At 39.2% G+C, this 27,500-nt stretch overlaps 20 non-coding genes across 20 annotated transcripts; all 20 read left to right on the top strand.

Moving 5' to 3' along the window:
- The first annotated feature begins 1,374 nt into the window (after nucleotides 1-1,374).
- Nucleotides 1,375-1,447, top strand: TRNAR-UCU (transfer RNA arginine (anticodon UCU)). The gene has a single exon. It is a non-coding gene; the product is annotated as a tRNA-Arg (tRNA).
- Nucleotides 1,448-2,089: 642 nt separating this feature from the next.
- TRNAR-UCG (transfer RNA arginine (anticodon UCG)) lies at nucleotides 2,090-2,162 on the top strand. Its single transcript has one exon. It is a non-coding gene; the product is annotated as a tRNA-Arg (tRNA).
- A 3,143-nt stretch (nucleotides 2,163-5,305) lies between these two features.
- On the top strand, nucleotides 5,306-5,378 carry TRNAR-UCG (transfer RNA arginine (anticodon UCG)). Its single transcript has one exon. It is a non-coding gene; the product is annotated as a tRNA-Arg (tRNA).
- An 836-nt stretch (nucleotides 5,379-6,214) lies between these two features.
- TRNAR-CCU (transfer RNA arginine (anticodon CCU)) lies at nucleotides 6,215-6,287 on the top strand. The gene has a single exon. It is a non-coding gene; the product is annotated as a tRNA-Arg (tRNA).
- A 643-nt stretch (nucleotides 6,288-6,930) lies between these two features.
- Nucleotides 6,931-7,003, top strand: TRNAR-UCG (transfer RNA arginine (anticodon UCG)). The gene has a single exon. It is a non-coding gene; the product is annotated as a tRNA-Arg (tRNA).
- A 1,521-nt stretch (nucleotides 7,004-8,524) lies between these two features.
- Nucleotides 8,525-8,597, top strand: TRNAR-UCG (transfer RNA arginine (anticodon UCG)). The gene has a single exon. It is a non-coding gene; the product is annotated as a tRNA-Arg (tRNA).
- An 806-nt stretch (nucleotides 8,598-9,403) lies between these two features.
- Nucleotides 9,404-9,476, top strand: TRNAR-CCU (transfer RNA arginine (anticodon CCU)). Its single transcript has one exon. It is a non-coding gene; the product is annotated as a tRNA-Arg (tRNA).
- Nucleotides 9,477-10,120: 644 nt separating this feature from the next.
- Nucleotides 10,121-10,193, top strand: TRNAR-UCG (transfer RNA arginine (anticodon UCG)). The gene has a single exon. It is a non-coding gene; the product is annotated as a tRNA-Arg (tRNA).
- An 803-nt stretch (nucleotides 10,194-10,996) lies between these two features.
- On the top strand, nucleotides 10,997-11,069 carry TRNAW-CCA (transfer RNA tryptophan (anticodon CCA)). The gene has a single exon. It is a non-coding gene; the product is annotated as a tRNA-Trp (tRNA).
- Nucleotides 11,070-11,713: 644 nt separating this feature from the next.
- TRNAR-UCG (transfer RNA arginine (anticodon UCG)) lies at nucleotides 11,714-11,786 on the top strand. Its single transcript has one exon. It is a non-coding gene; the product is annotated as a tRNA-Arg (tRNA).
- Nucleotides 11,787-12,590: 804 nt separating this feature from the next.
- On the top strand, nucleotides 12,591-12,663 carry TRNAR-CCU (transfer RNA arginine (anticodon CCU)). The gene has a single exon. It is a non-coding gene; the product is annotated as a tRNA-Arg (tRNA).
- A 642-nt stretch (nucleotides 12,664-13,305) lies between these two features.
- TRNAR-UCG (transfer RNA arginine (anticodon UCG)) lies at nucleotides 13,306-13,378 on the top strand. Its single transcript has one exon. It is a non-coding gene; the product is annotated as a tRNA-Arg (tRNA).
- Nucleotides 13,379-14,214: 836 nt separating this feature from the next.
- TRNAR-CCU (transfer RNA arginine (anticodon CCU)) lies at nucleotides 14,215-14,287 on the top strand. The gene has a single exon. It is a non-coding gene; the product is annotated as a tRNA-Arg (tRNA).
- A 1,518-nt stretch (nucleotides 14,288-15,805) lies between these two features.
- On the top strand, nucleotides 15,806-15,878 carry TRNAR-CCU (transfer RNA arginine (anticodon CCU)). The gene has a single exon. It is a non-coding gene; the product is annotated as a tRNA-Arg (tRNA).
- Nucleotides 15,879-16,520: 642 nt separating this feature from the next.
- Nucleotides 16,521-16,593, top strand: TRNAR-UCG (transfer RNA arginine (anticodon UCG)). Its single transcript has one exon. It is a non-coding gene; the product is annotated as a tRNA-Arg (tRNA).
- Nucleotides 16,594-17,397: 804 nt separating this feature from the next.
- Nucleotides 17,398-17,470, top strand: TRNAR-UCU (transfer RNA arginine (anticodon UCU)). The gene has a single exon. It is a non-coding gene; the product is annotated as a tRNA-Arg (tRNA).
- Nucleotides 17,471-18,112: 642 nt separating this feature from the next.
- Nucleotides 18,113-18,185, top strand: TRNAR-UCG (transfer RNA arginine (anticodon UCG)). Its single transcript has one exon. It is a non-coding gene; the product is annotated as a tRNA-Arg (tRNA).
- A 3,143-nt stretch (nucleotides 18,186-21,328) lies between these two features.
- Nucleotides 21,329-21,401, top strand: TRNAR-UCG (transfer RNA arginine (anticodon UCG)). The gene has a single exon. It is a non-coding gene; the product is annotated as a tRNA-Arg (tRNA).
- A 1,552-nt stretch (nucleotides 21,402-22,953) lies between these two features.
- Nucleotides 22,954-23,026, top strand: TRNAR-UCG (transfer RNA arginine (anticodon UCG)). Its single transcript has one exon. It is a non-coding gene; the product is annotated as a tRNA-Arg (tRNA).
- Nucleotides 23,027-24,547: 1,521 nt separating this feature from the next.
- On the top strand, nucleotides 24,548-24,620 carry TRNAR-UCG (transfer RNA arginine (anticodon UCG)). Its single transcript has one exon. It is a non-coding gene; the product is annotated as a tRNA-Arg (tRNA).
- Nucleotides 24,621-27,500: the final 2,880 nt, after the last annotated feature.

Genomic DNA, 27,500 nt, shown 5'->3' with positions numbered 1-27,500 from the left:
AAAGTAGATTTTTAAACACCTATCTTTGTCAGATGCAACTTTGACCCGGCAGAAGATATTCCTTTGGAAAAAATGATTTGAATTGGATTGGTGTAACTGTTGTTTCTAGAGGTGGTGACAGGCTTTCAGCTACTTGAATAGGGCAAGTCAGGATTCATGAAACATATACAACCTTTGAGCGTGTGTAAATTGGCATATCCAGAAAGGAGCAGTTTGTACTACTGTCAAAACAGTTTCTCTCCACTTCTGGAAATATCCAGAGCTATGTAAAGCATACAACTGGGCTTTAATCTCATGAAGAAAGAGGTTTAAATGCAAAAAAGAAAACAAAAGCTTATCGTACTGATGACATTCTCATTATATAGATTCCAAAAGAGTGCTTTAATTGAAAGGAGCTGAAAAAACACAATGGGATGTAAACCTAAATAACTATCAATATCATATTTCCCATCCTTGCATACCACCTACATTATAAAAATAAGCACAGAAGGACATATGACTGCGTGTCCTAATGGATAAGGCGTTTGACTTCGGATCAGAAGATTGAGGGTTCGAGTCCCTTCGTGGTCGGTTTTTGCCAATGGTCACACAACTCAGCTTTCCATTCAGAATGGAAGCAGGCTCTTCCAATACTCTTATAGCCATCATGTTCTCATTCCTAATTATTCATGAAGTGTAGTACATACTGCACAGTCATTTAGATTGCATCTTCTGCCTAAAATCTTGTCCATGTTAGTGGCATTAAGAAGTGTTTCTATGTACACACACTGAATATGTAATAGGGTTGCAGAATTTTGACTTGACAGAATGGGTTTTTAGCTTAAGGGTGTGTAGATGAAATGCAAGGTCTGTAAGTATGTGTTCATGGAGTGCTTCAAGTGTAAAATCTGTATGATTTGTGCAGTTAAATTGTCTAATTTTGCCTACGAGAAAGAAAAGTACTACAGAAGAATTATAAAGGATTGGCACATTGGCTGCCTTTGCTGATGACACAGTTGGCTAATTTGTAAAGCATTGGTCTATTAAGTTGCAGAGTGTGGTTGAACTTGGTTAGGAGACTTGGTGCCTGTTTCTGTTTCCTGCTGAAGACAAGGACAGCTTGATACCACTGTCAAAGCCCAGTTTATTGAGAAAAGCATCCAGGAAAGAAGAAGTGTTGAGTCGAAAGTGGTTCTCCTCCAATTTCTCTCCACTTGCTCGAAATGCAGAGCCTCCATTATAGCACAGAACAGAGTGTTAAAGTCGGGGATGGAAGAGGATGAAAATGGGAAGTTTACTTATGGAGAGAACTGAGAAATGTCCTGTGTGCAGACACCAGTGTTTGACGATTGAATACATTTAAATAATGCCTCTAGACTGCAAGTGTTTATCTGTGCCTCAGTGGCCTAATGGATAAGGCACTGGCCTTCTAAGCCAGGGATTGTGGGTTCGAGTCCCATCTGAGGTGAAAACCAATATCCACTCTTACTTTTCCAGATAAATTTATACATTTATTACATGCTTCCGCTCAGAAGCTTATGAGGTATTAGGAACTTTGAAATGGTACCATTTTACTTCTCTACTCTTCAGGGTCATGTTGGTGTTCTGAAACTACAAAGTAGATTTTTAAACACCTATCTTTGTCAGATGCAACTTTGACCCGGCAGAAGATATTCCTTTGGAAAAAATGATTTGAATTGGATTGGTGTAACTGTTGTTTCTAGAGGTGGTGACAGGCTTTCAGCTACTTGAATAGTGCAAGTCAGGATACATGAAATGTATACAACCTTTGAGTGTGTGTAAATTGGCATATCCAGAAAGGAGCAGTTTGTACTACTGTCAAAACAGTTTCTCTCCACTTCTGGAAATATCCAGAGCTATGAGAGCATACAACTGATCTTTAATCTCATTAAGAAAGAGGTTTAAATGCAAAAAAGAAAACAAAAGCTTATCGTACTGGTGACATTCTCATTATATAGATTCCAAAAGAGTGTTTAATTGAAAGGAGCTGAAAAAACACAATGGGATGTAAACCTAAATAACTATGAATATCACATTTTCCATCCTTGCATACCACCTACATTATAAAAATAAGCACAGCAGGACATATGACTGCGTGGCCTAATGGATAAGGCGTCTGACTTCGGATCAGAAGATTGAGGGTTCGAGTCCCTTCGTGGTCGGTTTTTGCCAATGGTCACACAACTCAGCTTTCCGTTCAGAATGGAAGCAGGCTCTTCCAATACTCTTATAGCCATCATGTTCACATTCCTAATTATTCATGAAGTGGAGTACATACTGCACAGTCATTTAGATTGCATCTTCAGCCTAAAATCTTGTCCATTTTAGTGGCATTAAAAAGTGCTTCTATGTACACGCACTTATTATGTAATAGGTTTGCAGAATTTTGACTTGACAGAATGGGTTTTTAGCTTAAGGGTGTGTAGATGAAATGCAAGGTGTGTAAGTATGTGTTCATGGAGTGCCTTAAGTGTAAAATCTGTATGATTTGTGCAGTTAAAGTGCTAATTTTGCCTACGAGATAGAAAAGTACTACAGAAGAATTATAAAGGATTGGCACATTGGCTGCCTTTACTGATGACACAGTTGGCTAATTTGTAAAGCATTGGTCTATTAAGTTGCAGAGTTTGGTAAGCATTGGTCTATTAAGTTACAGAGTTTGGTTGAACTTGGTTAGGAGACTTGGTGCCTTTTTCTGTATCCTGCTGAAGACAAGGACGGCTTCATACCACTGTCAAAGCCCAGTTTATTGAGAAAAGCATCCAGGAAAGAAGAAGTGTGGAGTCGAAAGTGTTTCTCCTCCAATTTTCTCTCCGCTTGCTCGAAATGCAGAGCCTCCATTATAGCACAGAACAGAGTGTTAAAGTCGGGGATGGAAGAGGATGGAAATGGGAAGTTTACTTATGGAGAGAACTGAGAAATGTTCTGTGTGCAGACACCAGTGTTTGACAATTGAATACATTTAAATATTGCCTCTAGACTGCAAATGGTTATCTGTGCCTCAGTGGCCTAATGGATAAGGCACTGGCCTCCTAAGCCAGCGATTGTGGGTTCAAGTCCAATCTGAGATAAAAACCAATATCCACTCTTACTTTTCCAGAAAAATTGATATATTTATTACATGCTTCCGCTCAGAAGCTTAAGTGGTATTAGGAACTTTGAAATGGTACCATTTTACTTCTGTACTCTTCAGAGTCATGTTGGTGTTCTGAAACTACAAAGTAGATTTTTAAACACCTATCTTTGTCAGATGCAACTTTGACCCGGCAGAAGATATTCCTTTGGAAAAAATGATTTGAATTGGATTGGTGTAACTGTTGTTTCTAGTAGTGGTGACAGGCTTTCAGCTACTTGAATAGGGCAAGTCAGGATTCATGAAACATATACAACCTTTGAGCGTGTGTAAATTGGCATATCCAGAAAGGAGCAGTTTGTACTACTGTCAAAACAGTTTCTCTCCACTTCTGGAAATATCCAGAGCTATGTAAAGCATACAACTGAGCTTTAATCTCATGAAGAAAGAGGTTTAAATGCAAAAAAGAAAACAAAAGCTTATCGTACTGGTGACATTCTCATTATATCGATTCCAAAAGAGTGCTTTAATTGAAAGGAGCTGAAAAAACACAATGGGATGTAAACCTAAATAACTATCAATATCATATTTCCCATCCTTGCATACCACCTACATTATAAAAATAAGCACAGAAGGACATATGACCGCGTGTCATAATGGATAAGGCGTCTGACTTCGGATCAGAAGATTGAGGGTTCGAGTCCCTTCGTGGTCGGTTTTTGCCAATGGTCACACAACTCAGCTTTCCATTCAGAATGGAAGCAGGCTCTTCCAATACTCTTATAGCCATCATGTTCTCATTCCTAATTATTCATGAAGTGTAGTACATACTGCACAGTCATTTAGATTGCATCTTCTGCCTAAAATCTTGTCCATGTTAGTGGCATTAAGAAGTGTTTCTATGTACACGCACTGAATATGTAATAGGGTTGCAGAATTTTGACTTGACCGAATGGGTTTTTAGCTTAAGGGTGTGTAGATGAAATGCAAGGTGTGTAAGTATGTGTTCATGGAGTGCTTCAAGTGTAAAATCTGTATGATTTGTGCAGTTAAAGTGCTAATTTTGCCTACGAGAAAGAAAAGTACTACAGAAGAATTATAAAGGATTGGCACATTGGCTGCCTTTGCTGATGACACAGTTGGCTAATTTGTAAAGCATTGGTCTATTAAGTTGCAGAGTGTGGTTGAACTTGGTTAGGAGACTTGGTGCCTGTTTCTGTGTCCTGCTGAAGACAAGGACCGCTTGATACCACTGTCAAAGCCCAGTTTATTGAGAAAAGCATCCAGGAAAGAAGAAGTGTTGAGTCGAAAGTGGTTCTCCTCCAATTTCTCTCCACTTGCTCGAAATGCAGAGCCTCCATTATAGCACAGAACAGAGTGTTAAAGTCGGGGATGGAAGAGGATGAAAATGGGAAGTTTACTTATGGAGAGAACTGAGAAATGTCCTGTGTGCAGACACCAGTGTTTGACGATTGAATACATTTAAATAATGCCTCTAGAGTGCAAGTGTTTATCTGTGCCTCAGTGGCCTAATGGATAAGGCACTGGCCTCCTAAGCCAGGGATTGTGGGTCGAGTCCCATCTGAGGTGAAAACCAATATCCACTCTTACTTTTCCAGAAAAATTTATATATTTATTACATGCTTCCGCTCAGAAGCTTATGAGGTATTTGGAACTTTGAAATGGTACCATTTTACTTCTGTACTCTTCAGGGTCATGTTGGTGTTCTGAAACTACAAAGTAGATTTTTAAACACCTATCTTTGTCAGATGCAACTTTGACCCGGCAGAAGATATTCCTTTGGAAAAAATGATTTGAATTGGATTGGTGTAACTGTTGTTTCTAGAGGTGGTGACAGGCTTTCAGCTACTTGAATAGGGCAAGTCAGGATTCATGAAATGTATACAACCTTTGAGTGTGTGTAAATTGGCATATCCAGAAAGGAGCAGTTTGTACTACTGTCAAAACAGTTTCTCTCCACTTCTGGAAATATCCAGAGCTATGTGAGCATACAACTGATCTTTAATCTCATTAAGAAAGAGGTTTAAATGCAAAAAAGAAAACAAAAGCTTATCGTACTGGTGACATTCTCATTATATAGATTCCAAAAGAGTGTTTAATTGAAAGGAGCTGAAAAAACACAATGGGATGTAAACCTAAATAACTATGAATATCATATTTTCCATCCTTGCATACCACCTACATTATAAAAATAAGCACAGCAGGACATATGACTGCGTAGCCTAATGGATAAGGCGTCTGACTTCGGATTAGAAGATTGAGGGTTCGAGTCCCTTCGTGGTCGGTTTTTGCCAATGGTCACACAACTCAGCTTTCCGTTCAGAATGGAAGCAGGCTCTTCCAATACTCTTATAGCCATCATGTTCACATTCCTAATTATTCATGAAGTGGAGTACATACTGCACAGTCATTTAGATTGCATCTTCAGCCTAAAATCTTGTCCATTTTAGTGGCATTAAAAAGTGCTTCTATGTACACGCACTTATTATGTAATAGGTTTGCAGAATTTTGACTTGACAGAATGGGTTTTTAGCTTAAGGGTGTGTAGATGAAATGCAAGGTGTGTAAGTATGTGTTCATGGAGTGCCTTAAGTGTAAAATCTGTATGATTTGTGCAGTTAAAGTGCTAATTTTGCCTACGAGATAGAAAAGTACTACAGAAGAATTATAAAGGATTGGCACATTGGCTGCCTTTGCTGATGACACAGTTGGCTAATTTGTAAAGCATTGGTCTATTAAGTTGCAGAGTTTGGTAAGCATTGGTCTATTAAGTTGCAGAGTTTGGTTGAACTTGGTTAGGAGACTTGGTGTCTTTTTCTGTATTCTGCTGAAGACAAGGACGGCTTGATACCACTGTCAAAGCCCAGTTTATTGAGAAAAGCATCCAGGAAAGAAGAAGTATGGAGTCGAAAGTGTTTCTCCTCCAATTTTCTCTCCGCTTGCTCGAAATGCAGAGCCTCCATTATAGCACAGAACAGAGTGTTAAAGTCGGGGATGGAAGAGGATGGAAATGGGAAGTTTACTTATGGAGAGAACTGAGAACTGTTCTGTGTGCAGACACCAGTGTTTGACGATTTAATACATTTAAATATTGTCTCTAGACTGCAAGTGTTTATCTGTGCCTCAGTGGCCTAATGGATAAGGCACTGGCCTCCTAAGCCAGCGACTGTGGGTTCGAGTCCAATCTGAGGTAAAAACCAATATCCACTCTTACTTTTCCAGAAAAATTGATATATTTATTACATGCTTCCGCTCAGAAGCTTAAGTGGTATTAGGAACTTTGAAATGGTACCAATTTACTTCTGTACTCTTCAGAGTCATGTTGGTGTTCTGAAACTACAAAGTAGATTTTTAAACACCTATCTTTGTCAGATGCAACTTTGACCCGGCAGAAGATATTCCTTTGGAAAAAATGATTTGAATTGGATTGGTGTAACTGTTGTTTCTAGAGGTGGTGACAGGCTTTCAGCTACTTGAATAGGGCAAGTCAGGATTCATGAAATGTATACAACCTTTGAGTGTGTGTAAATTGGCATATCCAGAAAGGAGCAGTTTGTACTACTGTCAAAACAGTTTCTCTCCACTTCTGGAAATATCCAGAGCTATGTGAGCATACAACTGAGCTTTAATCTCATGAAGAAAGAGGTTTAAATGCAAAAAAGAAAACAAAAGCTTATCGTACTGGTGACATTCTCATTATATAGATTCCAAAAGAGTGCTTTAATTGAAAGGAGCTGAAAAAACACAATGGGATGTAAACCTAGATAACTATGAATATCATATTTTCCATCCTTGCATACCACCTACATTATAAAAATAAGCACAGCAGGACATATGACTGCGTGGCCTAATGGATAAGGCGTCTGACTTCGGATCAGAAGATTGAGGGTTCAAGTCCCTTCGTGGTCGGTTTTTGCCAATGGTCACACAACTCAGCTTTTCGTTCAGAATGGAAGCAGGCTCTTCCAATACTCTTATAGCCATCATGTTCTCATTCCTAATTATTCATGAAGTGGAGTACATACTGCACAGTCATTTAGATTGCATCTTCAGCCTAAAATCTTGTCCATTTTAGTGGCATTAAAAAGTGCTTCTATGTACACGCACTGAATATGTAATAGGTTTGCAGAATTTTGACTTGACAGAATTGGTTTTTAGCTTAAGGGTGTGTAGATGAAATGCAAGGTGTGTAAGTATGTGTTCATGGAGTGCTTCAAGTGTAAAATCTGTATGATTTGTGCAGTTAAAGTGCTAATTTTGCCTACGAGATAGAAAAGTACTACAGAAGAATTATAAAGGATTGGCACATTGGCTGCCTTTGCTGATGACACAGTTGGCTAATTTGTAAAGCATTGGTCTATTAAGTTGCAGAGTGTGGTTGAACTTGGTTGGGAGACTTGGTGCCTGTTTCTGTGTCCTGCTGAAGACAAGGACGGCTTGATACCACTGTCAAAGCCCAGTTTATTGAGAAAAGCATCCAGGAAAGAAGAAGTGTTGAGTCGAAAGTGGTTCTCCTCCAATTTTCTCTCCACTTGCTCGAAATGCAGAGCCTCCATTATAGCACAGAACAGAGTGTTAAAGTCGGGGATGGAAGAGGATGAAAATGGGAAGTTTACTTATGGAGAGAACTGAGAAATGGTGTGTGTGCAGACACCAGTGTTTGATGATTGAATACATTTAAATAATGCCTCTAGACTGCAAGTGTTTATCTGTGCCTCAGTGGCCTAATGGATAAGGCACTGTCCTCTTAAGCCAGGGATTGTGGGTTCGAGTCGCATCTGAGGTGAAAACCGATATCAACTCTTACTTTTCCAGAAAAATTTATATATTTATTACGTGCTTCCGCTCAGAAGCTTATGAGGTATTAGGAACTTTGAAATGGTACCATTTTACTTCTGTACTCTTCCGGGTCATGTTGGTGTTCTGAAACTACAAAGTAGATTTTTAAACACCTATCTTTGTCAGATGCAACTTTGACCAGGCCGAAGATATTCCTTTGGAAAAAATGTTTTGAATTGGATTGGTGTAACTGTTGTTTCTAGAGGTGGTGACAGGCTTTCAGCTACTTGAATAGGGCAAGTCAGGATTCATGAAACGTATACAACCTTTGAGTGTGTTTAAATTGGCATATCCAGAAAGGAGCAGTTTGTACTACTGTCAAAACAGTTTCTCTCCACTTCTGTAAATATCCAGAGCTATGTAAAGCATACAACTGAGCTTTAATCTCATGAAGAAAGAGGTATAAATGCAAAAAAGAAAACAAAAGCTTATCGTACTGGTGACATTCTCATTATATAGATTCCAAAAGAGTGCTTTAATTGAAAGGAGCTGAAAAAACACAATGGGATGTAAACCTAAATAACTATGAATATCATATTTCCCATCCTTGCATACCACCTACATTATAAAAATAAGCACAGCAGGACATATGACCGTGTGGCCTAATGGATAAGGTGTCTGACTTCGGATCAGAAGATTGAGGGTTCGAGTCCCTTCGTGGTCGGTTTTTGCAAAAGTGGTCACACAACTCAGCTTTCCATTCAGAATGGAAGAAGGCTCTTCCAATACTCTTATAGCCATGATGTTCTCATTCCTAATTATTCATGAAGTGGAGTACATACTGCACAGTCATTTAGATTGCATCTTCAGCCTAAAATCTTGTCCATGTTAGTGGCATTAAGAAGTGCTTCTATGTACACGCACTGAATATGTAATAGGGTTGCAGAATTTTGACTTGACAGAATGGGTTTTTAGCTTAAGGGTGTGTAGAGGAAATGCAAGGTATGTAAGTATGTGTTCATGGAGTGCTTCAAGTGTAAAAATCTGTATGATTTGTGCAGTTAAAGTGCTAATTTTGCCTACGAGAAAGAAAAGTACTACAGAAGAATTATAAAGGATTGGCACATTGGCTGCCTTTGCTGATGACACAGTTGGCTAATTTGCAAAGCATTGGTATATTAAGTTGCAGAGTGTGGTTGAACTTGGTTAGTAGACTTGGTGCCTGTTTCTTTGCCCTGCTGAAGACAAGGACGGCTTGATACCACTGTCAAAGCCCAGTTTATTGAGAAAAGCATCCAGGAAAGAAGAAGTGTTGAGTCGAAAGTGGTTCTCCTCCAATTTCTCTCCACTTGCGCGAAATGCAGAGCCTCCATTATAGCACAGAACAGAGTGTTAAAGTCGGGGATGGAAGAGGATGAAAATGGGAAGTTTACTTATGGAGAGAACTGAGAAATGTCCTGTGTGCAGACACCAGTGTTTGACGATTGAATACATTTAAATAATGCCTCTAGACCATAAGTGGTTATCTGTGCCTCAGTGGCCTAATGGATAAGGCACTGGCCCCCTAAGCCAGGGATTGTGGGTTCGAATCCCATCTGAGGTGAAAACCAATATCCACTATTACTTTTCTAGAAAAATTTATATATTTAATACATGCTTCCGCTCAGAAGCTTATGAGGTATTAGGAACTTTGAAATGGTACCATTTTACTTCTGTACTCTTCAGCGTCATGTTGGTGTTCTGAAACTACAAAGTAGATTTTTAAACACCTATCTTTGTCAGATGCAACTTTGACCCGGCAGAAGATATTCCTTTGGAAAAAATGATTTGAATCGGATTGGTGTAACTGTTGTTTCTAGAGGTGGTGACAGGCTTTCAGCCACTTGAATAGGGCAAGGTAGGATTCATGAAACGTATACAACCTTTGAGCGTGTGTAAATTGGCATATCCAGAAAGGAGCAGTTTGTACTACTGTCAAAACAGTTTCTCTCCACTTCTGGAAATATCCAGAGCTATGTAAAGCATACAACTGAGCTTTAATCTCATGAAGAAAGAGGTTTAAATGCAAAAAAGAAAACAAAAGCTTATCGTACTGGTGACATTCTCATTATATAGATTCCAAAAGAGTGCTTTAATTGAAAGGAGCTGAAAAAACACAATGGGATGTAAACCTAAATAACTATCAATATCATATTTCCCATCCTTGCATACCACCTACATTATAAAAATCAGCACAGCAGGACATATGACCGCGTGGCCTAATGGATAAGGTGTCTGACTTCGGATCAGAAGATTGAGGGTTCGAGTCCCTTCGTGGTCGGTTTTTGCCAATGGTCACACAACTCAGCTTTCCATTCAGAATGGAAGCAGGCTCTTCCAATACTCTTATAGCCATCATGTTCTCATTCCTAATTATTCATGAAGTGGAGTACATACTGCACAGTCATTTAGATTGCATCTTCAGCCTAAAATCTTGTCCATGTTAGTGGCATTAAGAAGTGCTTCTATGTACACGCACTGAATATGTAATAGGGTTGCAGAATTTTGACTTGACAGAATGGGTTTTTAGCTTAAGGGTGTGTAGATGAAATGCAAGGTGTGTAAGTATGTGTTCCGGGAGTGCTTCAAGTATAAAAATCTGTATGATTGTGCAGTTAAAGTGCTAATTTTGCCTACGAGAAAGAAAAGTACTACAGAAGAATTATAAAGGTTTTGCACATTGGCTGCCTTTGCTGATGACAAAGTTGGCTAATTTGTAAAGCATTGGTCTATTAAGTTGCAGAGTGTGGTTGAACTTGGTTAGCAGACTTGGTGCCTGTTTCTGTGTCCTGCTGAAGACAAGGACGGCTTGATACCACTGTCAAAGCAAAGTTTATTGAGAAAAGCATCCAGGAAAGAAGAAGTGTTGAGTCGAAAGTGGTTCTCCTCCAATTTCTCTCCACTTGCGCGAAATGCAGAGCCTCCATTATAGCACAGAACAGAGTGTTAAAGTCGGGGATGGAAGAGGATGAAAATGGGAAGTTTACTTATGGAGAGAACTGAGAAATGTCCTGTGTGCAGACACCAGTGTTTGACAATTGAATACATTTAAATAATGCCTCTAGACTGCAAGTGTTCATCTGTGCCTCAGTGGCCTAATGGATAAGGTACTGGCCTCCAAAGCCAGGGATTGTGGGTTCGAGTCCCATCTGAGGTGAAAACCAATATCCACTATTACTTTTCTAGAACAATTTATATATTTATTACATGCTTCCGCTCAGAAGCTTATGAGGTATTAGGAACTTTGAAATGGTACCATTTTACTTCTGTACTCTCCGGACTCATGTTGGTGTTCTGAAACTACAAAGTAGATTTTTAAACACCTATCTTTGTCAGCTGCAACTTTGACCCGGCAGAAGATATTCCTTTGGAAAAAATGATTTGAATTGGATTGGTGTAACTGTTGTTTCTAGAGGTGGTGACAGGCTTTCAGCTACTTGAATAGGGCAAGGCAGGATTCATGAAACGAATACAACCTTTGAGCGTGTGTAAATTGGCATATCCAGAAAGGAGCAGTTTGTACTACTGTCAAAACAGTTTCTCTCCACTTCTGGAAATATCCAGAGCTATGTAAAGCATACAACTGAGCTTTAATCTCATGAAGAAAGAGGTTTAAATGCAAAAAAGAAAACAAAAGCTTATCGTACTGGTGACATTCTCATTATATAGATTCCAAAAGAGTGCTTTAATTGAAAGGAGCTGAAAAAACACAATGGGATGTAAACCTAAATAACTATCAATATCATATTTCCCATCCTTGCATACCACCTACATTATAAAAATAAGCACAGCAGAACATATGACCGCGTGGCCTAATGGATAAGGTGTCTGACTTCGGATCAGAAGGTTGAGGGTTCGAGTCCCTTCGTGGTCGCTTTTTGCCAATGGACACACAACTCAGCTTTCCGTTCAGAATGGAAGCAGGCTCTTCCAATACTCTTATAGCCATCATGTTCTCATTCCTAATTATTCATGAAGTGGAGTACATACTGCGCAGTCATTTAGATTTCATCTTCAGCCTAAAATCTTGTCCATGTTAGTGGCATTAAGAAGTGCTTCTATGTACACGCACTGAATATGTAATAGGGTTGCAGAATTTTGACTTGACCGAATGGGTTTTTAGCTTAAGGGTGTGTAGATGAAATGCAAGGTGTGTAAGTATGTGTTCATGGAGTGCTTCAAGTGTAAAAATCTGTATGGTTTGTGCAGTTAAAGTGCTAATTTTGCCTACGAGAAAGAAAAGTACTACAGAAGAATTATAAAGGATTGGCACATTGGCTGCCTTTGCTGATGACACAGTTGGCTAATTTGTAAAGCATTGGTCTATTAAGTTGCAGAGTGTGGTTGAACTTGGTTAGGAGACTTGGTGCCTGTTTCTGTATCCTGCTGAAGACAAGGACGGCTTGATACCACTGTCAAAGCCCAGTTTATTGAGAAAAGCATCCAGGAAAGAAGAAGTGTTGAGTCGAAAGTGGTTCTCCTCCAATTTCTCTCCACTTGCTCGAAATGCAGAGCCTCCATTATAGCACAGAACAGAGTGTTAAAGTCGGGGATGGAAGAGGATGAAAATGGGAAGTTTACTTATGGAGAGAACTGAGAAATGTCCTGTGTGCAGACACCAGTGTTTGACAATTGAATACATTTGAATTATGCCTCTAGACTGCAAGTGTTCATCTGTGCCTCAGTGGCCTAATGGATAAGGCACTGGCCTCCTAAGCCAGGGATTGTGGGTTCGAGTCCCATCTGAGGTGAAAACCAATATCCACTATTACTTTTCTAGAAAAATTTATATATTTATTACATGCTTCCGCTCAGAAGCTTATGAGGTATTAGGAACTTTGAAATGGTACCATTTTACTTCTGTACTCTCCGGACTCATGTTGGTGTTCTGAAACTACAAAGTAGATTTTTGAACACCTATCTTTGTCAGATGCAACTTTGACCCAGCAGAAGATATTCCTTTGGAAAAAATGATTTGAATTGGATTGGTGTAACTGTTGTTTCTAGAGGTGGTGACAGGCTTTCAGCTACTTGAATAGGGCAAATCAGGATTCATGAAACACATACAACCTTTGAGCGTGTGTAAATTGGGATATCCAGAAAGGAGCAGTTTGTACTACTGTCAAAACAGTTTCTCTCCACTTCTGGAAATATCCAGAGCTATGTGAGCATACAACTGATCTTTAATCTCATTAAGAAAGAGGTTTAAATGCAAAAAAGAAAACAAAAGCTTATCGTACTGGTGACATTCTCATTATATAGATTCCAAAAGAGTGTTTAATTGAAAGGAGCTGAAAAAACACAATGGGATGTAAACCTAAATAACTATGAATATCATATTTTCCATCCTTGCATACCACCTACATTATAAAAATAAGCAGAGCAGGACATATGACTGCGTGGCCTAATGGATAAGGCGTCTGACTTCGGATCAGAAGATTGAGGGTTCGAGTCCCTTCGTGGTCGGTTTTTGCCAATGGTCACACAACTCAGCTTTCCGTTCAGAATGGAAGCAGGCTCTTCCAATACTCTTATAGCCATCATGTTCACATTCCTAATTATTCATGAAGTGGAGTACATACTGCACAGTCATTTAGATTGCATCTTCAGTCTAAAATCTTGTCCATTTTAGTGGCATTAAAAAGTGCTTCTATGTACACGCACTTATTATGTAATAGGTTTGCAGAATTTTGACTTGACAGAATGGGTTTTTAGCTTAAGGGTGTGTAGATGAAATGCAAGGTGTGTAAGTATGTGTTCATGGAGTGCCTTAAGTGTAAAATCTGTATGATTTGTGCAGTTAAAGTGCTAATTTTGCCTACGAGATAGAAAAGTACTACAGAAGAATTATAAAGGATTGGCACATTGGCTGCCTTTGCTGATGACACAGTTGGCTAATTTGTAAAGCATTGGTCTATTAAGTTGTAGAGTTTGGTAAGCATTGGTCTATTAAGTTGCAGAGTTTGGTTGAACTTGGTTAGGAGACTTGGTGTCTTTTTCTGTATCCTGCTGAAGACAAGGACGGCTTGATACCACTGTCAAAGCCCAGTTTATTGAGAAAAGCATCCAGGAAAGAAGAAGTGTGGAGTCGAAAGTGTTTCTCCTCCAATTTTCTCTCCGCTTGCTCGAAATGCAGAGCCTCCATTATAGCACAGAACAGAGTGTTAAAGTCGGGGATGGAAGAGGATGGAAATGGGAAGTTTACTTATGGAGAGAACTGAGAACTGTTCTGTGTGCAGACACCAGTGTTTGACGATTTAATACATTTAAATATTGCCTCTAGACTACAAGTGTTTATCTGTGCCTCAGTGGCCTAATGGATAAGGCACTGGCCTCCTAAGCCAGCGACTGTGGGTTCGAGTCCAATCTGAGGTAAAAACCAATATCCACTCTTACATTTCCAGAAAAATTGATATATTTATTACATGCTTCCGCTCAGAAGCTTAAGTGGTATTAGGAACTTTGAAATGGTACCAATTTACTTCTGTACTCTTCAGAGTCATGTTGGTGTTCTGAAACTACAAAGTAGATTTTTAAACACCTATCTTTGTCAGATGCAACTTTGACCCGGCAGAAGATATTCCTTTGGAAAAAATGATTTGAATTGGATTGGTGTAACTGTTGTTTCTAGAAGTGGTGACAGGCTTTCAGCTACTTGAATAGGGCAAGTCAGGATTCATAAAACATATACAACCTTTGAGCGTGTGTAAATTGGCATATCCAGAAAGGAGCAGTTTGTACTACTGTCAAAACAGTTTCTCTCCACTTCTGGAAATATCCAGAGCTATGTAAAGCATACAACTGAGCTTTAATCTCATGAAGAAAGAGGTTTAAATGCAAAAAAGAAAACAAAAGCTTATCGTACTGGTGACATTCTCATTATATCGATTCCAAAAGAGTGCTTTAATTGAAAGGAGCTGAAAAAACACAATGGGATGTAAACCTAAATAACTATCAATATCATATTTCCCATCCTTGCATACCACCTACATTATAGAAATAAGCACAGAAGGACATATGACCGCGTGTCATAATGGATAAGGCGTCTGACTTCGGATCAGAAGATTGGGGGTTCGAGTCCCTTCGTGGTCGGTTTTTGCCAATGGTCACACAACTCAGCTTTCCATTCAGAATGGAAGCAGGCTCTTCCAATACTCTTATAGCCATCATGTTCTCATTCCTAATTATTCATGAAGTGTAGTACATACTGCACAGTCATTTAGATTGCATCTTCTGCCTAAAATCTTGTCCATGTTAGTGGCATTAAGAAGTGTTTCTATGTACACGCACTGAATATGTAATAGGGTTGCAGAATTTTGACTTGACAGAATGGGTTTTTAGCTTAAGGGTGTGTAGATGAAATGCAAGGTGTGTAAGTATGTGTTCATGGAGTGCTTCAAGTGTAAAATCTGTATGATTTGTGCAGTTAAAGTGCTAATTTTGCCTACGAGAAAGAAAAGTACTACAGAAGAAATATAAAGGATTGGCACATTGGCTGCCTTTGCTGATGACACAGTTGGCTAATTTGTAAAGCATTGGTCTATTAAGTTGCAGAGTGTGGTTAAACTTGGTTAGGAGACGTGGTGCCTGTTTCTGTGTCCTGCTGAAGACAAGGACGGCTTGATACCACTGTCAAAGCCCAGTTTATTGAGAAAAGCATCCAGGAAAGAAGAAGTGTTGAGTCGAAAGTGGTTCTCCTCCAATTTCTCTCCACTTGCTCGAAATGCAGAGCCTCCATTATAGCACAGAACAGAGTGTTAAAGTCGGGGATGGAAGAGGATGAAAATGGGAAGTTTACTTATGGAGGGAACTGAGAAATGTCCTGTGTGAAGACACCAGTGTTTGACGATTGAATACATTTAAATAAGGCCTCTAGACTGCAAGTGTTTCTGTGCCTCAGTGGCCTAATGGATAAGGCACTGGCCTCCTAAGCCAGGGATTGTGGGTTCGAGTCCCATCTGAGGTGAAAACCATTATCCACTCCTACTTTTCCAGAAAGATTTATATATTTATTACATGCTTCTGCTCAGAAGATTATGAAGTATTAGGAACTTTGAAATGGTACCATTTTACTTCTGTACTCTTCAGGGTCATGTTGGTGTTCTGAAACTACAAAGTAGATTTTTAAACACCTATCTTTGTCAGATGCAACTTTGACCCGGCAGAAGATATTCCTTTGGAAAAAATGATTTGAATTGGATTGGTGTAACTGTTGTTTCTAGAGGTGGTGACAGGCTTTCAGCTACTTGAATAGGGCAAGTCAGGATTCATGAAATGTATACAACCTTTGAGTGTGTGTAAATTGGCATATCCAGAAAGGAGCAGTTTGTACTACTGTCAAAACAGTTTCTCTCCACTTCTGGAAATATCCAGAGCTATGTGAGCATACAACTGATCTTTAATCTCATTAAGAAAGAGGTTTAAATGCAAAAAAGAAAACAAAAGCTTATCGTACTGGTGACATTCTCATTATATAGATTCCAAAAGAGTGTTTAATTGAAAGGAGCTGAAAAAACACAATGGGATGTAAACCTAAATAACTATGAATATCATATTTTCCATCCTTGCATACCACCTACATTATAAAAATAAGCACAGCAGGACATATGACTGCGTGGCCTAATGGATAAGGCGTCTGACTTCGGATCAGAAGATTGAGGGTTCGAGTCCCTTCGTGGTCGGTTTTTGCCAATGGTCACACAACTCAGCTTTCCATTCAGAATGGAAGCAGGCTCTTCCAATACTCTTATAGCCATCATGTTCTCATTCCTAATTATTCATGAAGTGTAGTACATACTGCACAGTCATTTAGATTGCATCTTCTGCCTAAAATCTTGTCCATGTTAGTGGCATTAAGAAGTGTTTCTATGTACACACACTGAACATGTAATAGGGTTGCAGAATTTTGACGTGACAGAATGGGTTTTTAGCTTAAGGGTGTGTAGATGAATTGCAAGGTCTGTAAGTATGTGTTCATGGAGTGCTTCAAGTGTAAAATCTGTATGATTTGTGCAGTTAAATTGTCTAATTTTGCCTACGAGAAAGAAAAGTACTACAGAAGAATTATAAAGGATTGGCACATTGGCTGCCTTTGCTGATGACACAGTTGGCTAATTTGTAAAGCATTGGTCTATTAAGTTGCAGAGTGTGGTTTAACTTGGTTAGGAGACTTGGTGCCTGTTTCTGTTTCCTGCTGAAGACAAGGACAGCTTGATACCACTGTCAAAGCCCAGTTTATTGAGAAAAGCATCCAGGAAAGAAGAAGTGTTGAGTCGAAAGTGGTTCTCCTCCAATTTCTCTCCACTTGCTCGAAATGCAGAGCCTCCATTATAGCACAGAACAGAGTGTTAAAGTCGGGGATGGAAGAGGATGAAAATGGGAAGTTTACTTATGGAGAGAACTGAGAAATGTCCTGTGTGCAGACACCAGTGTTTGACGATTGAATACATTTAAATAATGCCTCTAGACTGCAAGTGTTTATCTGTGCCTCAGTGGCCTAATGGATAAGGCACTGGCCTTCTAAGCCAGGGATTGTGGGTTCGAGTCCCATCTGAGGTGAAAACCAATATCCACTCTTACTTTTCCAGATAAATTTATATATTTATTACATGCTTCCGCTCAGAAGCTTATGAGGTATTAGGAACTTTGAAATGGTACCATTTTACTTCTCTACTCTTCAGGGTCATGTTGGTGTTCTGAAACTACAAAGTAGATTTTTAAACACCTATCTTTGTCAGATGCAACTTTGACCCGGCAGAAGATATTCCTTTGGAAAAAATGATTTGAATTGGATTGGTGTAACTGTTGTTTCTAGAGGTGGTGACAGGCTTTCAGCTACTTGAATAGTGCAAGTCAGGATTCATGAAATGTATACAACCTTTGAGTGTGTGTAAATTGGCATATCCAGAAAGGAGCAGTTTGTACTACTGTCAAAACAGTTTCTCTCCACTTCTGGAAATATCCAGAGCTATGAGAGCATACAACTGATCTTTAATCTCATTAAGAAAGAGGTTTAAATGCAAAAAAGAAAACAAAAGCTTATCGTACTGGTGACATTCTCATTATATAGATTCCAAAAGAGTGTTTAATTGAAAGGAGCTGAAAAAACACAATGGGATGTAAACCTAAATAACTATGAATATCACATTTTCCATCCTTGCATACCACCTACATTATAAAAATAAGCACAGCAGGACATATGACTGCGTGCCCTAATGGATAAGGCGTCTGACTTCGGATCAGAAGATTGAGGGTTCGAGTCCCTTCGTGGTCGGTTTTTGCCAATGGTCACACAACTCAGCTTTCCGTTCAGAATGGAAGCAGGCTCTTCCAATACTCTTATAGCCATCATGTTCACATTCCTAATTATTCATGAAGTGGAGTACATACTGCACAGTCATTTAGATTGCATCTTCAGCCTAAAATCTTGTCCATTTTAGTGGCATTAAAAAGTGCTTCTATGTACACGCACTTATTATGTAATAGGTTTGCAGAATTTTGACTTGACAGAATGGGTTTTTAGCTTAAGGGTGTGTAGATGAAATGCAAGGTGTGTAAGTATGTGTTCATGGAGTGCCTTAAGTGTAAAATCTGTATGATTTGTGCAGTTAAAGTGCTAATTTTGCCTACGAGATAGAAAAGTACTACAGAAGAATTATAAAGGATTGGCACATTGGCTGCCTTTACTGATGACACAGTTGGCTAATTTGTAAAGCATTGGTCTATTAAGTTGCAGAGTTTGGTAAGCATTGGTCTATTAAGTTACAGAGTTTGGTTGAACTTGGTTAGGAGACTTGGTGCATTTTTCTGTATCCTGCTGAAGACAAGGACGGCTTGATACCACTGTCAAAGCCCAGTTTATTGAGAAAAGCATCCAGGAAAGAAGAAGTGTGGAGTCGAAAGTGTTTCTCCTCCAATTTTCTCTCCGCTTGCTCGAAATGCAGAGCCTCCATTATAGCACAGAACAGAGTGTTAAAGTCGGGGATGGAAGAGGATGGAAATGGGAAGTTTACTTATGGAGAGAACTGAGAAATGTTCTGTGTGCAGACACCAGTGTTTGACAATTGAATACATTTAAATATTGCCTCTAGACTGCAAATGGTTATCTGTGCCTCAGTGGCCTAATGGATAAGGCACTGGCCTCCTAAGCCAGCGATTGTGGGTTCAAGTCCAATCTGAGATAAAAACCAATATCCACTCTTACTTTTCCAGAAAAATTGATATATTTATTACATGCTTCCGCTCAGAAGCTTAAGTGGTATTAGGAACTTTGAAATGGTACCATTTTACTTCTGTACTCTTCAGAGTCATGTTGGTGTTCTGAAACTACAAAGTAGATTTTTAAACACCTATCTTTGTCAGATGCAACTTTGACCCGGCAGAAGATATTCCTTTGGAAAAAATGATTTGAATTGGATTGGTGTAACTGTTGTTTCTAGTGGTGGTGACAGGCTTTCAGCTACTTGAATAGGGCAAGTCAGGATTCATGAAACATATACAACCTTTGAGCGTGTGTAAATTGGCATATCCAGAAAGGAGCAGTTTGTACTACTGTCAAAACAGTTTCTCTCCACTTCTGGAAATATCCAGAGCTATGTAAAGCATACAACTGAGCTTTAATCTCATGAAGAAAGAGGTTTAAATGCAAAAAAGAAAACAAAAGCTTATCGTACTGGTGACATTCTCATTATATCGATTCCAAAAGAGTGCTTTAATTGAAAGGAGCTGAAAAAACACAATGGGATGTAAACCTAAATAACTATCAATATCATATTTCCCATCCTTGCATACCACCTACATTATAAAAATAAGCACAGAAGGACATATGACCGCGTGTCATAATGGATAAGGCGTCTGACTTCGGATCAGAAGATTGAGGGTTCGAGTCCCTTCGTGGTCGGTTTTTGCCAATGGTCACACAACTCAGCTTTCCATTCAGAATGGAAGCAGGCTATTCCAATACTCTTATAGCCATCATGTTCTCATTCCTAATTATTCATGAAGTGTAGTACATACTGCACAGTCATTTAGATTGCATCTTCTGCCTAAAATCTTGTCCATGTTAGTGGCATTAAGAAGTGTTTCTATGTACACGCACTGAATATGTAATAGGGTTGCAGAATTTTGACTTGACAGAATGGGTTTTTAGCTTAAGGGTGTGTAGATGAAATGCAAGGTGTGTAAGTATGTGTTCATGGAGTGCTTCAAGTGTAAAATCTGTATGATTTGTGCAGTTAAAGTGCTAATTTTGCCTACGAGAAAGAAAAGTACTACAGAAGAATTATAAAGGATTGGCACATTGGCTGCCTTTGCTGATGACACAGTTGGCTAATTTGTAAAGCATTGGTCTATTAAGTTGCAGAGTGTGGTTGAACTTGGTTAGGAGACTTGGTGCCTGTTTCTGTGTCCTGCTGAAGACAAGGACGGCTTGATACCACTGTCAAAGCCCAGTTTATTGAGAAAAGCATCCAGGAAAGAAGAAGTGTTGAGTCGAAAGTGGTTCTCCTCCAATTTCTCTCCACTTGCTCGAAATGCAGAGCCTCCATTATAGCACAGAACAGAGTGTTAAAGTCGGGGATGGAAGAGGATGAAAATGGGAAGTTTACTTATGGAGAGAACTGAGAAATGTCCTGTGTGCAGACACCAGTGTTTGACGATTGAATACATTTAAATAATGCCTCTAGAGTGCAAGTGTTTATCTGTGCCTCAGTGGCCTAATGGATAAGGCACTGGCCTCCTAAGCCAGGGATTGTGGGTCGAGTCCCATCTGAGGTGAAAACCAATATCCACTCTTACTTTTCCAGAAAAATGTATATATTTATTACATGCTTCCGCTCAGAAGCTTATGAGGTATTTGGAACTTTGAAATGGTACCATTTTACTTCTGTACTCTTCAGGGTCATGTTGGTGTTCTGAAACTACAAAGTAGATTTTTAAACACCTATCTTTGTCAGATGCAACTTTGACCCGGCAGAAGATATTCCTTTGGAAAAAATGATTTGAATTGGATTGGTGTAACTGTTGTTTCTAGAGGTGGTGACAGGCTTTCAGCTACTTGAATAGGGCAAGTCAGGATTCATGAAATGTATACAACCTTTGAGTGTGTGTAAATTGGCATATCCAGAAAGGAGCAGTTTGTACTACTGTCAAAACAGTTTCTCTCCACTTCTGGAAATATCCAGAGCTATGTGAGCACACAACTGATCTTTAATCTCATTAAGAAAGAGGTTTAAATGCAAAAAAGAAAACAAAAGCTTATCGTACTGGTGACATTCTCATTATATAGATTCCAAAAGAGTGTTTAATTGAAAGGAGCTGAAAAAACACAATGGGATGTAAACCTAAATAACTATGAATATCATATTTTCCATCCTTGCATACCACCTACATTATAAAAATAAGCACAGCAGGACATATGACTGCGTAGCCTAATGGATAAGGCGTCTGACTTCGGATCAGAAGATTGAGGGTTCGAGTCCCTTCGTGGTCGGTTTTTGCCAATGGTCACACAACTCAGCTTTCCGTTCAGAATGGAAGCAGGCTCTTCCAATACTCTTATAGCCATCATGTTCACATTCCTAATTATTCATGAAGTGGAGTACATACTGCACAGTCATTTAGATTGCATCTTCAGCCTAAAATCTTGTCCATTTTAGTGGCATTAAAAAGTGCTTCTATGTACACGCACTTATTATGTAATAGGTTTGCAGAATTTTGACTTGACAGAATGGGTTTTTAGCTTAAGGGTGTGTAGATGAAATGCAAGGTGTGTAAGTATGTGTTCATGGAGTGCCTTAAGTGTAAAATCTGTATGATTTGTGCAGTTAAAGTGCTAATTTTGCCTACGAGATAGAAAAGTACTACAGAAGAATTATAAAGGATTGGCACATTGGCTGCCTTTGCTGATGACACAGTTGGCTAATTTGTAAAGCATTGGTCTATTAAGTTGCAGAGTTTGGTAAGCATTGGTCTATTAAGTTGCAGAGTTTGGTTGAACTTGGTTAGGAGACTTGGTGTCTTTTTCTGTATTCTGCTGAAGACAAGGACGGCTTGATACCACTGTCAAAGCCCAGTTTATTGAGAAAAGCATCCAGGAAAGAAGAAGTGTGGAGTCGAAAGTGTTTCTCCTCCAATTTTCTCTCCGCTTGCTCGAAATGCAGAGCCTCCATTATAGCACAGAACAGAGTGTTAAAGTCGGGGATGGAAGAGGATGGAAATGGGAAGTTTACTTATGGAGAGAACTGAGAACTGTTCTGTGTGCAGACACCAGTGTTTGACGATTTAATACATTTAAATATTGTCTCTAGACTGCAAGTGTTTATCTGTGCCTCAGTGGCCTAATGGATAAGGCACTGGCCTCATAAGCCAGCGACTGTGGGTTCGAGTCCAATCTGAGATAAAAACCAATATCCACTCTTACTTTTCCAGAAAAATTGATATATTTATTACATGCTTCCGCTCAGAAGCTTAAGTGGTATTAGGAACTTTGAAATGGTACCAATTTACTTCTGTACTCTTCAGAGTCATGTTGGTGTTCTGAAACTACAAAGTAGATTTTTAAACACCTATCTTTGTCAGATGCAACTTTGACCCGGCAGAAGATATTCCTTTGGAAAAAATGATTTGAATTGGATTGGTGTAACTGTTGTTTCTAGAGGTGGTGACAGGCTTTCAGCTACTTGAATAGGGCAAGTCAGGATTCATGAAATGTATACAACCTTTGAGTGTGTGTAAATTGGCATATCCAGAAAGGAGCAGTTTGTACTACTGTCAAAACAGTTTCTCTCCACTTCTGGAAATATCCAGAGCTATGTGAGCATACAACTGAGCTTTAATCTCATGAAGAAAGAGGTTTAAATGCAAAAAAGAAAACAAAAGCTTATCGTACTGGTGACTTTCTCATTATATAGATTCCAAAAGAGTGCTTTAATTGATAGGAGCTGAAAAAACACAATGGGATGTAAACCTAAATAACTATGAATATCATATTTTCCATCCTTGCATACCACCTACATTATAAAAATAAGCACAGCAGGACATATGACTGCGTGGCCTAATGGATAAGGCGTCTGACTTCGGATCAGAAGATTGAGGGTTCAAGTCCCTTCGTGGTCGGTTTTTGCCAATGGTCACACAACTCAGCTTTTCGTTCAGAATGGAAGCAGGCTCTTCCAATACTCTTATAGCCATCATGTTCTCATTCCTAATTATTCATGAAGTGGAGTACATACTGCACAGTCATTTAGATTGCATCTTCAGCCTAAAATCTTGTCCATTTTAGTGGCATTAAAAAGTGCTTCTATGTACACGCACTGAATATGTAATAGGTTTGCAGAATTTTGACTTGACAGAATTGGTTTTTAGCTTAAGGGTGTGTAGATGAAATGCAAGGTGTGTAAGTATGTGTTCATGGAGTGCTTCAAGTGTAAAATCTGTATGATTTGTGCAGTTAAAGTGCTAATTTTGCCTACGAGATAGAAAAGTACTACAGAAGAATTATAAAGGATTGGCACATTGGCTGCCTTTGCTGATGACACAGTTGGCTAATTTGTAAAGCATTGGTCTATTAAGTTGCAGAGTGTGGTTGAACTTGGTTGGGAGACTTGGTGCCTGTTTCTGTGTCCTGCTGAAGACAAGGACGGCTTGATACCACTGTCAAAGCCCAGTTTATTGAGAAAAGCATCCAGGAAAGAAGAAGTGTTGAGTCGAAAGTGGTTCTCCTCCAATTTTCTCTCCACTTGCTCGAAATGCAGAGCCTCCATTATAGCACAGAACAGAGTGTTAAAGTCGGGGATGGAAGAGGATGAAAATGGGAAGTTTACTTATGGAGAGAACTGAGAAATGGTGTGTGTGCAGACACCAGTGTTTGATGATTGAATACATTTAAATAATGCCTCTAGACTGCAAGTGTTTATCTGTGCCTCAGTGGCCTAATGGATAAGGCACTGTACTCTTAAGCCAGGGATTGTGGGTTCGAGTCGCATCTGAGGTGAAAACCGATATCAACTCTTACTTTTCCAGAAAAATTTATATATTTATTACGTGCTTCCGCTCAGAAGCTTATGAGGTATTAGGAACTTTGAAATGGTACCATTTTACTTCTGTACTCTTCAGGGTCATGTTGGTGTTCTGAAACTACAAAGTAGATTTTTAAACACCTATCTTTGTCAGATGCAACTTTGACCAGGCCGAAGATATTCCTTTGGAAAAAATGTTTTGAATTGGATTGGTGTAACTGTTGTTTCTAGAGGTGGTGACAGGCTTTCAGCTACTTGAATAGGGCAAGTCAGGATTCATGAAACGTATACAACCTTTGAGTGTGTTTAAATTGGCATATCCAGAAAGGAGCAGTTTGTACTACTGTCAAAACAGTTTCTCTCCACTTCTGTAAATATCCAGAGCTATGTAAAGCATACAACTGAGCTTTAATCTCATGAAGAAAGAGGTATAAATGCAAAAAAGAAAACAAAAGCTTATCGTACTGGTGACATTCTCATTATATAGATTCCAAAAGAGTGCTTTAATTGAAAGGAGCTGAAAAAACACAATGGGATGTAAACCTAAATAACTATGAATATCATATTTCCCATCCTTGCATACCACCTACATTATAAAAATAAGCACAGCAGGACATATGACCGTGTGGCCTAATGGATAAGGTGTCTGACTTCGGATCAGAAGATTGAGGGTTCGAGTCCCTTCGTGGTCGGTTTTTGCCAATGATCACACAACTCAGCTTTCCATTCAGAATGGAAGCAGGCTCTTCCAATACTCTTATAGCCATCATGTTCTCATTCCTAATTATTCATGAAGTGGAGTACATACTGCACAGTCATTTAGATTGCATCTTCAGCCTAAAATCTTGTCCATGTTAGTGGCGTTAAGAAGTGCTTCTATGTACACGCACTGAATATGTAATAGGGTTGCAGAATTTTGACTTGACAGAATGGGTTTTTAGCTTAAGGGTGTGTGGATGAAATGCAAGGTCTGTAAGTATGTGTTCATGGAGTGCTTCAAGTGTAAAATCTGTATGATGTGTGTAGTTAAAGTGCTAATTTTGCCTATGAGAAAGAAAAGTACTTCTAAAAGAATTATAAAGGATTGGCACATTGGCTGCCTTTGCTGATGACACAGTTTGCTAATTTGTAAAGCATTGGTCTATTAAGTTGCAGAGTGTGGTTGAACTTGGTTAGGAGACTTGGTGCCTGTTTCTGTGTCCTGCTGAAGACAAGGACGGCTTGATACCACTGTCAAACCCCAGTTTATTGAGAAAAGCATCCAGGAAAGAAGAAGTGTTGAGTCGAAAGTGGTTCTCCTCCAATTTCTCTCCACTTGCTCGAAATGCAGAGCCTCCATTATAGCACAGAACAGAGTGTTAAAGTCGGGGATGGAAGAGAATGAAAATGGGAAGTTTACTTATGGAGAGAACTGAGAAATGTCCTGTGTGCAGACACCAGTGTTTGACGATTGAATACATTTAAATAATGCCTCTAGACTGCAAGTGTTTATCTGTGCCTCAGTGGCCTAATGGATAAGGCACTGGCCTCCTAAGCCAGGGATTGTGTGTTCGAGTCCCATCTGAAGTAAAAACCAATATCCACTCTTACTTTTCCAGAAAAATTGATATATTTATTACATGCTTCCGCTCAGAAGCTTAAGTGGTATTAGGAACTTTGAAATGGTACCATTTTACTTCTGTACTCTTCAGAGTCATGTTGGTGTTCAGAAACTACAAAGTAGATTTTTAAACACCTATCTTTGTCAGATGCAACTTTGACCCGGCAGAAGATATTCCTTTGGAAAAAATGATTTGAATCGGATTGGTGTAACTGTTGTTTCAAGAGGTGGTGGGAGGCTTTCAGCTACTTGAATAGGGCAAGTCAGGATTCATGAAACATATACAACCTTTGAGCGTGTGTAAATTGGCATATCCAGAAAGGAACAGTTTGTACTACTGTCAAAACAGTTTCTCTCCACTTCTGGAAATATCCAGAGCTATGTAAAGCATACAACTGAGCTTTAATCTAATGAAGAAAGAGGTTTAAATGCAAAAAAGAAAACAATAGCTTATCGTACTGGTGACATTCTCATTATATCGATTCCAAAAGAGTGCTTTAATTGAAAAGAGCTGAAAAAACACAATGGGATGTAAACCTAAATAACTATCAATATCATATTTCCCATCCTTGCATACCACCTACATTATAAAAATAAGCACAGAAGGACATATGACCGCGTGGCCTAATGGATAAGGCGTTTGACTTCGGATCAGAAGATTGAGGGTTCGAGTCCATTAGTGGTCGGTTTTTGCCAATGGTCACACAACTCAGCTTTCCATTCAGAATGGAAGCAGGCTCTTCCAATACTCTTATAGTCATCATGTTCTCATTCCTAATTATTCATGAAGTGTAGTGCATACTGCACAGTCATTTAGATTGCATCTTCAGCCTAAAATCTTGTCCATGTTAGTGGCATTAAGAAGTGCTTCTATGTACACGCACTGAGTATGTAATAGGGTTGCAGAATTTTGACTTGACAGAACAGGTTTTTAGCTTAGGGGTGTGTAGATGAAATGCAAGGTCTGTAAGTATGTGTTCATGGAGTGCTTCAAGTGTAAAATCTGTATGATTTGTGCAGTTAAAGTGCCAATTTTGCCTATGAGAAAGAAAAGTACTACAGAAGAATTATAAAGGATTGGCACATTGGCTGCCTTTGCTGATGACACAGTTGGCTAATTTGTAAAGCATTGGTCTATTAAGTTGCAGAGTGTGGTTGAACTTGGTTAGGAGACTTGGTGACTGTTTCTGTGTCCTGCTGAAGAAAAGGACGGCTTGATACCACTGTCAAAGCCCAGTTTATTGAGAAAAACATCCAGGAAAGAAGAAGTGTTGAGTCGAAAGTGGTTCTCCTCCAATTTCTCCCCACTTGCTCGAAATGCAGAGCCTCCATTATAGCACAGAACAGAGTGTTAAAGTCGGGGATGGAAGAGGGATGAAAATGGGAAGTTTACTTATGGAGAGAACTGAGAAATGTTCTGTGTGCAGAAACCAGTGTTTGACGATTGAATACATTTAAATAATGCCTCTAGACTGCAAGTGTTTATCTGTGCCTCAGTGGCCTAATGGATAAGGCACTGTCCTCCTAAGCCAGGGATTGTGGGTTCGAGTCCCATCTGAGGTGAAAACCAATATCAACTCTTACTTTTCCAGAAACATTTATATATTTATTACATGCTTCCGCTCAGAAGATTATGAGGTATTAGGAACTTTGAAATGGTACCATTTTACTTCTGTACTCTTCAGGGTCATGTTGGTGTTCTGAAACTACAAAGTAGATTTTTAAACACCTATCTTTGTCAGATGCAACTTTGACCAGGCAGAAGATATTCCTTTGGAAAAAATGTTTTGAATTGGATTAGTGTAACTGTTGTTTCTAGAGGTGGTGACAGGCTTTCAGCTACTTGAATAGGGCAAGTCAGGATTCATGAAATGTATACAAGCTTTGAGTGTGTGTAAATTGGCATATCCAGAAAGGAGCAGTTTGTACTACTGTCAAAACAGTTTCTCTCCACTTCTGGAAATATCCAGAG

The sequence above is a fragment of the Lissotriton vulgaris genome, chromosome 5 (assembly GCF_964263255.1).
Source record: "Lissotriton vulgaris chromosome 5, aLisVul1.2, whole genome shotgun sequence".
NCBI classification, from domain to species: Eukaryota; Metazoa; Chordata; class Amphibia; order Caudata; family Salamandridae; genus Lissotriton; species Lissotriton vulgaris.
This window is presented reverse-complemented; position numbering and strand designations above follow the sequence as displayed.